Consider the following 12326-nt stretch of genomic DNA (forward strand, 5'->3'; position numbering starts at 1 on the left):
ATTCAATAGTAACTTTCAAAAGAGGATTCGATAAATACTTGAAGTGAATAAACTTACAAGGCTATGGGGAAAGAGCAGGGAAGTGGGATTAATCGGATAGCTCGACCAAAGAACCAGCACAAGCACGATGGGCTGAATGGTCTCCTTCTGTGCTTTATCATTCTGTGATTTGAACAAATATCCATGATCTTACTTCAATTAGTCTTCGAGTGATATTAGTTATTTTATGGAAATGCGATGGCCGTCTCCTTAAAATTAAAAATATAACAAAAATTATTCTGCGTCAAGAAAGAAAGACTTGTATTTATAATAGCGCCTTTCATGACCACCAGACACCCCGAAGCGCTTTCCAGACAATTAAATAATTTGTGAAGTGTAATCGCTGTTGCACTGTACGAAATGCGACAGGAAATTTGTGCACAGCAAGCTCCCACAAACAGCAATTTGATAATGACCAGATAATCTGTTTTTTAGTGATGTTGATTGAGGAATAAGTATCGTCCAGGACGCCGGGGAGAACTCCCCTGCTCTTCTTTGAAATAGCGGCATGGGATCTTCTACCTTTTAACATCTCATTCGAAAGATAGCACCTCAGATAATGTGCAGCACTCCCTCCCTGGTGTGCAAAATCAAAGCACATGGTATTGGGGGTAATGTACTGACGTGGATAGAGAACTGGTTGGCAGACAGGAAGCAAAGAGTCGGGATAAATGGGTCCTTTTCAGAATGGCAGGCAATGACTAGTGGGGTGCCGCAGGGCTCAGTGCTGGGTCCCCAGCTATTTACAATATACATTAATGATTTGGATGAAGGAATTGAGTGTAAAATCTCCACGTTTGCAGATGACACTAAACTGGGAGGCAGGGTGAGCTGTGAGGATGACTCTAAGAGGCTGCAGGGTGACTTGGACAGGTTAGATGAGTGGGCAAATGCATGGCAGATACAGTATAATGTAGATAAATGTGAGGTTATCCATCTTGGTGGCAAAAACACTAAGGCAGAATATTATCTGAATGGCGGCAGATTAGGAAAAGGAGAGGTGCAACGAGACCTGGGTGTCATAGTACATCAGTCATTGAAAGTTGGCATGCAGGTACAGTAGGCAGTGAAAAAGGTAAATAGTATGTTGGCCTTCATAGCTACGGGTTTTGAGTATTGGAGCAGGGAGGTCTGACTGCAGTTGTACAGGGCCTTGGTGAGGCCTCACCTGGAATATTGTGTCCAGTTTTGGTCTCCTAATCTGAGGAAGGATGTTGTTGCTATTGAGGGAGTGTAGCGAAGGTTCACCAGACTGATTCCCAGGATGGCAGGACTGACATATGAGGAGAGACTGGATCGACTGGGCCTTTATTCACTGGAGTTTAGAAGGATGAGAGGGGATCTCATAGAAACATATAAAATTCTGACGGGACTGGACAGGTTAGACGCAGGAAGAATGTTCCCGATGTTGGGGAAGTCCAGAACTAGGGGACACAGTCTAAGGATAAGGGGTAAGCCATTTAGGACTGAGATGAGGAGAAACTTCTTCACTCAGAGAATTGTTAACCTGTGGAATTCCGTACCGTAGAGAGTTGTTTATGCCAGTTCATTGGATATATTCAAGAGGGAGTTAGATATGGCCCTTACGGCTAAATGGATCAAGGGAGAGAAAGCAGGAAAGAGGTACTGAGGTGAATGATCAGCCACGATCTTATTGAATGGTGGTGCAGGCTCGAAGGGCCGAATGGCCCACTCCTGCACCTATTTTCTATGTTTCTATGTTTCTATGTTTCAGCATTGCACTGGCGTGTCAGCCTACATTTTTGTATTCAAGTCTCAGGTGAGGGACTTGAACCCACAACCTTCTGACTACCAACTGAACCACGGTTTACACTTGTTTAAACTCTATTGGACACTAATTTAACAAATAGAAGGTGACATTTTCAATATTTTGCACAGAAACAAGAGCTATAAACCTGCTGCCATTTTAACAGCTAGACACGTTTAAATATTGCTGCTTATTTTCCCCCTTGCGAACATGTTTACATCAGAAGTCAGATCACATTTGAATTTGGACAAAGCCAGTCCCTAATTCAGCCCATTCTTACTGAGAGGCTCTTTAATGATGCGAGGTGTCCAGCCTCATTGAAATCAAATCAAATGAAATGTAACACTTTTGAAAAGCAGGATTATGCTTTTGAGTGGCCTCAGATACTGGAAAGAGTGCGTATGGGTGAAAGTAAGCCTTCTGTAGCTTACACCCAGCTGTTATGAACTGGGCGAATCCTTTCACAGGCGCTTGATTGAGAGTACCTTGGTGGCATGAGATTGTCATCAATCTCCATTGACACGACAAAATAGAGCCACTAAAGTCTCATTTGCAGTTCCTTTCTTCCCATCTTAGTCCAAACTCTCTGCTCGTTTGAGAAGAATTATATTGACTTAATTAAGTGTGGTAAGTCATCTGCTGCTCAATATTGGTCAAATGGGGCAGATGTGCCGTGAAATGATGGGGCAAGACTGCCGTGAAGAATACAAATCAGGGTGAACACTATTATTTGTACCAAGAAAGAAGTTATTTGGGACTCAATTATCCTATTCATTGTTATCGCAGTGCACCAGATGGTTACAATGCACTGAAGGCTTGCAGAATGACCATTTTTTTTTTTGAAGTGGCTTTTCTTCTCCTCAAATTCACCATGTGTTGATTATTTTCTTATTGGGTTTTATTGAGGTTACTGGCCTCATGAAACAGGTTTAGTGCTGCCGGAGACAAAGGAAAATAAAGAGGCTTGTGTATGTCAGGGAGGGGCTGTGGCCTGACTCTGGTGCTTCCCAAGAGGGCCTTTGAAATAGCCTCTTCATTGCCTGTTTGCTGTTGTTTGATGGGGGGAGTCTTTTGCCCCTCGTCCACCCTTCCTACCGTCTGCTTCCAGCCAAGTGAACAGTTTTTTTTCTCCAGATAATTCACTGAATAGCTGCAATAAACTTAATTCCCACACACAACAGTTACTGAAGCAGGGAATCGGGAACAAAAAAACAAACTAGATTGTGAATTTAGTGTTGGTCTTTAACGGGACGCCTGACTACATCATCTGTTCATCCTTCTGTCAGAACGCAAACACAAGTGTCACTTCAGCATAATAAAAAATTAGATCTATATATAAAATAGACCTTTCTTTCAGCTTCAAGTTTGATTTCACAGCCAGTCGCTGAACAGACAACTGTTTGGACGTGCGATCGGTTAGTGCCAGTGGCTGGAAACTGGCACACCGTGACCCATCATTTATTTCCGAGCCATTCCTCTATTCTGATGGCAGTGCCAGTGCAATCTCAGGTGCAATTCTGAGCCGCGGGGGGAACGGCTGTCAGAATATGGTCAAAATTTGCTTTAATTAAGATTGCCGCTTGTCTTATTTCTCCCTCCCAGTAGGTGACCACTTGTGTGTAATATATTTGAACCTCACGCTAGGGAAAAGCAGATGGCCATGCTGAAGATTCCTATGCTACTCTGTTGGAAGGCCATCAGGAAGTGCTTCAGATAGTGATGGACAGGACAGGGCTGTCTGCTTTCCCTTCTAGCGGAACGCTTTCTTTAGACGTCCAACACAGAACTGGAAAAATGTGTCAAGGTCTGTATCAGGTGGGTGCAACTGAACTGACAGCTAACTGTAGTGTGGAACAATTAATAATGGGCAGTTGCTACTTCCAGTGGGCCACATAACAAATGTTTTAAGAAATGAGCCAGTACTAATTGGTGTTATACAATAGGCCCACTATTGGTTTATTACTACAACAGTGTTAACATTAGAACATATCACAGCACCCTCTCCCATCAACCAAACATTTCTGCTGCTGTCTTTAATGCTAATAAATAAATTGGAATGGAGTATTTTCCCCGGTGCAGTCAAACCATCTACAAAATGCACAGTTTAAATAGGACTCCTTTTACCACTATAGTAAGCATCCTGGTTTTGCTGGTGTAAACTTAAGGATAAACTGTGTTAAATGCGCTAATTATAAACCGAGAAGCTTGGTCGATGTTATAACACAGGACTGGTTTGTAAAGGTGTAGGAAACCCAAGATGACCTATTTCATGTTCAATAAAATAAATTTGAAATTTGTGGCATGATTCTTGGGCCAGCAAAAGTATTTACTTTTACCCTTCATTTCACCCTGCTGTATATTGTCATACCCTCTCATCTTTATAGCTTCCCCTTTGTATTTTCTGTTCTCCACTTGACTTTCTTTTATGTTATCAGTCCTAGATTTGTCATATGCCCCTTTTCATTAAAGTCTTATTTGAATTTATTTACGAATCCAAGGAACTCCAGTGTTTTTTTACTGCACCCTTTGTATTTCTTGTGGGAACATGTCTAGTTTGTATCCTAATTTGTACTCTGAAAATTTCCTTTTGTTTGTCCACTATCTTATCTGCCAATGTTCCTTACTAATTTGTCTGAGCTAGTTCCCTTTTTAATTATCTTGTTGAAATTTGCATTTTTTTCCCACTTACAATACAGAGCTGACTATCTACAACATGATCTTGATTGCCTCTCTTGAGGAGGAAGCAGGACTTCTGGCAAAAGAAAATCCAGTTCTCAGTTCTACCGAAATACAGAACTGCTCAATCTAATCTCACAGTGTCAGTTGCAATTTAAATCTAAACAATTTAGAACTAAAAATAAACAAATCAATGCAGTGTATTTAATTGCCCTCCCTATTACTCTAAGTGCTTTGTATCAAATGTATAAAAAATTGGTACACTCAGTTCTTTTTAACTGTTGCAATATCTAATTCACCAAATAACATGTCTCCTTATAAAGGTTGTAGGATATTGATACATTCACAAAGCTGTTTTTGCAATGTTTAATTGAGTCACAAGAGCGCTCAATAGATATAGACAAGGAAAATAATTCAGCTCAACGTAGCTCACTCATTCTTAAGAGTGTTGTCTGATATGTTAGCCACTCCTCACATGCGGCTAATTGGGAATCCAGATGTGATTGATTGGGAATCCAGATATGGCTTATTGCATTTTAGATTCCTCCTCTCTTTTGTGCCTAATGTCACATGAGACATCCCATTTCTTCCACTGCTTTACATCCAGCAGTTTGTGCTCTGGATACTGGGTTGGCATCCAATGGTGGGTTGTGCGTCTGATGGGAGTGGAATGGTGACCGCCCGTCCGCACTGTTTCCGTAACTAAAATTCCCTTTTTTAACATGGACAAGTCACTAGCCTGACCCACAACTCCCGACCAGGAGAAGCAGTTATATGCGGGTGGGTGGTGACCATTCCACTCCCATCAGATGCAAGACCCACCACTCGATGCCAACCCAGTATTCGGAGACCCGAACTCCCGTTCTTATCGCCAGGCCTGCCTGGAGTGGTGCTCGAACCTACTGACCCAGAAGTGCTAGCACTACCACTGAGTCAAGATTCACTCTGTATTTTTATTAGTTCATAAAAAATGAATACTGGACATTGTCATTGGGCTTGTGATCTCAGTAGTCGCACAGCATATGCATGTGTACTTTAACCTTTCTATGATTTTTTTGGTAAAATGGTAAGACAGAAGGCTTTTTGATCATTGTGTCTGCTTTACTTCCTTAGCAACTGCTTATTACCTGCCTGCTACAATGGGGAAACCGGTGGATTTGAACACCATGGAAACACCATCATAGTCAGCTCAACCAATTGGACTAACCACTCCAGGCCAGCAGTAGAAAGCTACCCCACCCAATAATGGCAATTCCAACAAGGCACACCAGGGCAACGGGCAAAGATCATCCAACCACATTCTGGATGGAGAGTGGGGGAGGGTCTGGATGGAGAGCGGGGGAGGGTCTGGTTGGAGAGTGGGGGAGGGTCTGGATGGAGAGTGGGGGAGGGTCTGGATGGAGAGTGGGGGAGGGTCTGGATGGAGAGCGGGGGAGGGTCTGGATGGAGAGTGGGGGAGGGTCTGGATGGAGAGTGGGGGAGGGTCTGGATGGAGAGCGGGGGAGGGTCTGGATGGAGAGTGGGGGAGGGTCTGGATGGAGAGTGGGGAAGGGTCAGGATGGAGAGTTGGAGGAGGGTCAGGATGGAGAGTTGGAGGAGGGTCTGGTTGGAGAGTGGGGGAGGGTCTGGATGGAGAGTGGGGGAGGGTCTGGATGGAGAGTGGGGGAGGGTCTGGATGGAGAGTGGGGGAGGGTCTGGATGGAGAGCGGGGGAGGGTCTGGATGGAGAGTGGGGGAGGGTCAGGATGGAGAGTGGGGGAGGGTCTGGATGGAGAGTGGGGGAGGGTCTGGATGGAGAGTGGGGGAGGGTCTGGATGGAGAGTGGGGGAGGGTCTGGATGGAGAGCGGGGGAGGGTCTGGATGGAGAGTGGGGGAGGGTCTGGATGGAGAGTGGGGGAGGGTCTGGATGGAGAGTGGAGGAGGGTCTGGTTGGAGAGTGGGGGAGGATCTGGATGGAGAGTGGGGGAGGGTCTGGATGGAGAGCATCAGAACATAAGAAATAGGAGCACGAGTAAGAGGATGCTGACCCAGTGATGATGAAGGAATGGTGATGTGTATCGAAGTAAGGATGCTTTGTGACTTGGTGGGGAACTTGGGAGTACTGGTGATTCTCAACATTGCTGCTTTGTGGTACACAGGGGAGGGAGATAGTATCAAAATAACCTTGGGGAGTTGCTGCCGTGGATCCTGTAGATAGCACACACTGAAGCCACAGTGCGCCAGCAGTGGATACTGAGCTGACCAAGTGAAATGCTTTGAACAGATGGTATTGAGCCTCTTGAGTGTTTTGGCAGCTGCACCCGTCCTGGCAAGTGGTGAGTATTCCATCACACTCTTGATTGAGCCTTCCTGATGGTGGAGAAGCTATGAGAGGTCAGGACATGAGGCACACATAAGAACATAACATAAGAATTAGGAGCAGGCCCTTTGAGCCTGCTTCACCATTCAATAAGATCACGGCTGATCTTCTAGCGCAACTCCACTTTCCTGCACCATCCCAATATTCCTTGATTCCCTTAATATTCAAAAATTTATCGATCTCTGTCTTGAATATACTCAACGACTGAGCATCCACAGCCCTCTGGGATAGAGAATTCCAAAGATTTACCACACACTAAGTGAAGAAATTTCTCCTCATCTCAGTCTTAAATGGCCGACCCCTTATTCTTAGACTGTGGCCCCTAGTTCTGGACTCCCCATCCAGGGGAAACATCCTCTCTGCATCTATCCTGTCAAGTTCTGAAAGAATTTTGTATGTTTCAATGAGATCACGTCTCACTCTTCTAAACTCTCGAGAACATAGGCTTAGTCTAGTCAATCTCTCCTCAGAGCACAATCCCCCCATCCCAGGATTCAGTCTGGTGAACCTTTGTTGTACAAGTTTATCCTTCCTCAGGTAAGGAGACCAAAACTGTATACAATAATCCAGGTGTGGTCTCACCAGAGCCCTATATAATTGCAGTAAGACGTCTTTATACTCAAATCCTCTTGTAATAAAGGCCAGCATATCATTTGCTTTCTTAATTGCTTGCTGTACCTGCATGTTAACTTTCAGAGATTCGTTTACAAGGACACCCAGGTCCCTCTGAACACCAACATTTCCCAATCTCTCACCATTTAAAAAAATACTCTGCTTTTCTATTTTACCTGCCAAAGTGGATAACTTCACATTTCCCTACATTGTAATCCATTTGTCATGTTCTTGACCACTCACTTAGCCCGTCTATATCCCCTTGAAGCCTCTTTGCATCCTCCTCACAACTTCCATGCCAACCAAGCTTTGTATTATCAGCAAACTTGGATATATTACATTTGATTCCCTCATCCAAATCATTGATATAGATTGTGAATGCCGTTGCACACCAGCCACCACACGGTCTTGACAGAGCTAGGTCTTGATCCAGTGGCAAGGATTACCCAAGACAACTGGAGACCAGCTCTACTGCACAGACCTGCGAGGGAACCTCTTGTGTGGCACTTTATCGAATGCCTTCTGAAAATCCAAATACACCATATCCATGGGTTACCCCTTATCTATTCTGCTAGTTACAACCTCATAAAACCGTAACAGATTTGTCAAACACAATTTCCCTTTCATAAATCTGTGTTGGCTCTGCCCAATCTTATTATTCTTTTCTAAGTGCCCTGTTACCATGTCGTTAATAATAGATTCTAGCTATTTCCATATGACTGATGTCAGGCTAACTGGTCTGGAGTTCCCTGTTTTCTATTTCCCTCCTTTCTTAAGTAGTGGGGTTACATTTGCTACCTTCCAATCCATGGGAACTGTTCTAGAATCTATGGAATTTTGCAAGATGACAGCCAATACATCCACTATTTCTATAGCCACCTCTTTCAAAACCCTAGGATGTAGGCTATCGGCTCCAGGGGATTTATTGACTTTCAGTCCATTTCATTTCTACAGTATCATTTTTTTACTAATACTAATATCTTTCAGTTCCTCGTTCTGCTAGACCCTTGATTTTTCATTATTTCCGATAAGTTTTTTGCATCTTCTTCCCTGAAGACAGACACAAAGTATTTGTTTAATTTCTCTGCCATTTCCTTATTCCTCATTATAATTTCTCCTGTCTCAGGTTGTAAGGAACCCGCATTTACTTTTGCTAATTTTTGCCTTTTTCCATACCTACAGAAGTTTTTACAGTTTGTTTTTATGTCTCTCGCTAGGGGAATAGATAGACGTTTCTGCGGCTGCAACCGAGACTCCAGGATGGTATGTTGCCTCCCTGGTGCAAGGGTCAAGGATGTCTCGGAGCGGGTGCAGGGCATTCTGAAAAGGGAGGGTGAACAGCCAGTTGTCGTGGTGCATATAAGTACCAATGATATAGGTAAAAAACGGGATGAGGTCCTACAAGACGAATTTAGGGAGCTAGGAGCTAAATTAAAAAGTAGGACCTCAAAAGTAGTAATTTCAGGATTGCTACCAGTGCCATGTGCTAGTCAGAGTAGGAATCGCAGGACAGCTCAGATGAATACGTGGCTTGAGGAGTGGTGCAAAAGGGAGGGATTCAAATTCCTGGGACATTGGTACCGGTTCTGGGGGAGGTGGGACCAATAAAAACCAGACGGTCTGCACCTGGGCAGGACCGGAACCAATGTTCTAGAGGGAGTGTTTGCTAGTGCTATTGGGGAGGAGTTAAACTAATATGGCAGGGGGATGGGAACCTATGCAGGGAGACAGTGGGAAGTAGAATGGGGGCAGAAGCAAAAGATAGAAAGAAGAAAAGTAAACATGGAGGGCAGAGAAACCTAAGGCAAAAAGCAAAAAGGGCCACATTACAGCAAAATTCTTAAGGGGCAAAGTGTGTTAGAAAGACAAGCCTGAAGGTTCTGTGCCTCAATGCGAGGAGTATTCAGAATAAGATGGATGAAATAACTGCACAGATAGCAGTTAATGGGTATGATGTAATTGGCATCACAGAGACATGGCTCCAGGGTGAGCAAGGCTGGGAACTCAACATCCAGGGATATTCAACATCTAGGAAGGATAGACAGAAAGGAAAAGGAGGCGGGGTGGCATTGCTGGTTAAAGAGGAAATTAATGCAATAGTAAGGAAGGACATTAGCTTGGATGGTGTGGAATCGGTATGGGTGGAGCTACGGAATACCAAAGGGCAGAAAACGCTAGTGGGAGTTGTGTACAGACCACCAAACAGTAGTAGTAAGGTTGGGGACAGTATCAAACAAGAAATTAGGGATGCATGCAATAAAGGTACAGCAGTTATCATGGGTGACTTTAATCTACATATTGTTTGGGCTAACCAAACTGGTAGCAATGCAGTGGAGGAGGATTTCCTGGAGTGTATTAGGGATGGTTTTCTAGACCAATATGTCGAGGAACCAAGCAGGGAGTTGGCTATCCTAGACTAGGTGATGTGTAATGAGAAAGGACTAATTAGCAATCTTGTTGTGCGAGACCCCTTGGGGAAGAGTGACCATAATATGGTAGAATTCTTTATTAGGATGGAGAGTGACACAGTTAATTCAGAAATTAGGGTCCTGAACTTAAGGAAAGATAACTTTGATGGTTTGAGGCGTGAATTGGCTAGAATAGACTGGCAAATGATTCTTAAAGGGTTGACAGTGGATAGGCAATGGCAAACATTTAAAGATCACATGGATGAACTTCAGCAATTGTACATCCCTGTCTGGAATAAAAATAAAACGGGGAACGTAGCTCAAATGTGGCTAACAAGAGAAATTAAGGGTAGTGTTAAATCCAAGGAAGAGGCATATAAATTGACCAGAAAAAGCAGCAAACCTGAGGACTGGGAGAAATTTAGAATTCAGCAGAGGAGGACAAAGGGTTTAATTAAGAGGGGGAAAATAGAGTATGAGAGGAAGTTGCAGGGAACATAAAAACTGACTGCAAAAGCTTCTATAGATATGTGAAGAGAAAAAGATTAGTGAAGACAAACGTAGGACAAACGCAGTGTGAATTTATAATGGGGAACAAAGAAATGGCAGACCAATTGAACAAATACTTTGGTTCTGTCTTCACGAAGGAAGACACAAATAACCTTCCGGAAGTACTAGGGGACCGAAGGTCTAGTGAGAAGGAGAAACTGAAGGATATCCTTATTAGGCGGGAAATTATGTTAGGGAAATTGATGGGATTGAAGGCCGATAAATCCCTGGGGCCTGATAGTCTGCATCCCAGAGTACTTAAGAAAGTGGCCCTAGAAATAGTGGATGCATTGGTGATCAATTTCCAACAGTCTATCGACTCTGGATCAGTTCCCATGGGCTGGAGTGTAGCTAATGTAACCTCACTCTTTAAAAAGGGAGGGAGAGAGAAAACAGGTAATTATAGATTGGGCCTGACATCAGTGGTGGGGAAAATGTTGGAATCAATTATTAAGGATGAAATAGCAGCGTAATTGGAAAGCAGTGACAGGATCGGTCCAAGTCAGCATGGATTTGTGAAGGGGAAATCATGCTTGACAAATCTTCTGGAATTTTTTGAGGATGTAACTAGTAGAGTGGACAAGGGAGAACCAGTGGATGTGGTGTATTTGGACTTTCAAAAGGCATTTGACAAGGTCCCACACAAGAGACTGGTATGCAAAATCAAAGCACATGGTATTGGGGGTTATATACTGACATGGATATAGAACTGGTTGGCAGACAGGAAGCAGAGAGTCGGGATAAATGAGTCCTTTTCACAATGCCAGGCAGTGACTAGTGGAGTGCTGCAGGGCTCAGTGTTGGGACCCCAGCTCTTTATAATATACATCAATGATTTGGATGAAGGAATTGAGTGTTTGCAGATGACACTAAACTGGGTGGCAGTGTGAGCTGTGAGGGGGACACTAAGAGGCCGCAGGGTGACTTGGACAGGTTAGGTGAGTGGGCAATGCATGACAGATGCAGGATAATGTGGATCAATGTGAGGTTATCCACTTTGGTGGCAAAAATGCGAAGGCAGAATATTATCTGAATGGTGCAGATTAGGAAAAGGGGAGGTGCAATGAGACCTGGGTTCATGGTTCATCAATCATTGAAAGTTGGCATACAGGTACAGCAGGCGGTGAAGAAGGCAAATGGTATGTTGGCCTTCATAGCTAGGGGATTTGAGTATAGGAGCAGGGAGGTCTTACTGCAGTTGTACAGGGCCTTGGAGAGGCCTCACCTGGAATATTTGAGTTCAGTTTTGGTCTCCTAATCTGAGGAAGGACGTTCTTGCTATTGAGGAAATGCAGCGAAGGTTCACCAGACTGATTCCCGGGATGGCTGGACTGACATATGAGAAGAGACTTTATACATTGGAGTTTAGAAGGATGAGAAACATACAAGATTCCGACTGGACGGGACAGGTTAGATGCGGGTAGATTGTTCGTGATGTTGGGGAGTCCAGAACCAGAGGAGACAGTCTTAGGATAAGGGGTAGGCCATTTAGGACTGAGATGAGGAGAAACATCTTCACTCAGAGAGTTGTTAACCTGTGGAATTCCCTGCCGCAGAGTGTTGTTGATGCCAGTTCATTGGATATATTCAAGAGGGAGTTAGATATGGCCCTTATGGCTAAGGGGATCAAGGGGTATGGAGAGAAAGCAGGAAAGGGGTACTGAGGGAATGATCAGCCATGATCTTATTGAATGGTGGTGCAGGCCCGAAGGACCGAATGGCCTACTCCTGCACCTATTTTCTATGTTTCTATGTTTACTCTCACATGCTATTTTCCCTTTGGTTATCAATTTCTTCAGTCTCCTTTGCTGAATTCTAAAATCCTCTCAATCCTCTGGTTCACTGCTCTTTTTGCCAACTTTTATAATCCTCTTCCTTTGATCTAATCCTATCTTTAACTTCTTTTGTTAGCCACA

This window comes from Pristiophorus japonicus, chromosome 9 (genome assembly GCF_044704955.1).
Source record: "Pristiophorus japonicus isolate sPriJap1 chromosome 9, sPriJap1.hap1, whole genome shotgun sequence".
Classification (NCBI taxonomy): domain Eukaryota; kingdom Metazoa; phylum Chordata; class Chondrichthyes; family Pristiophoridae; genus Pristiophorus; species Pristiophorus japonicus.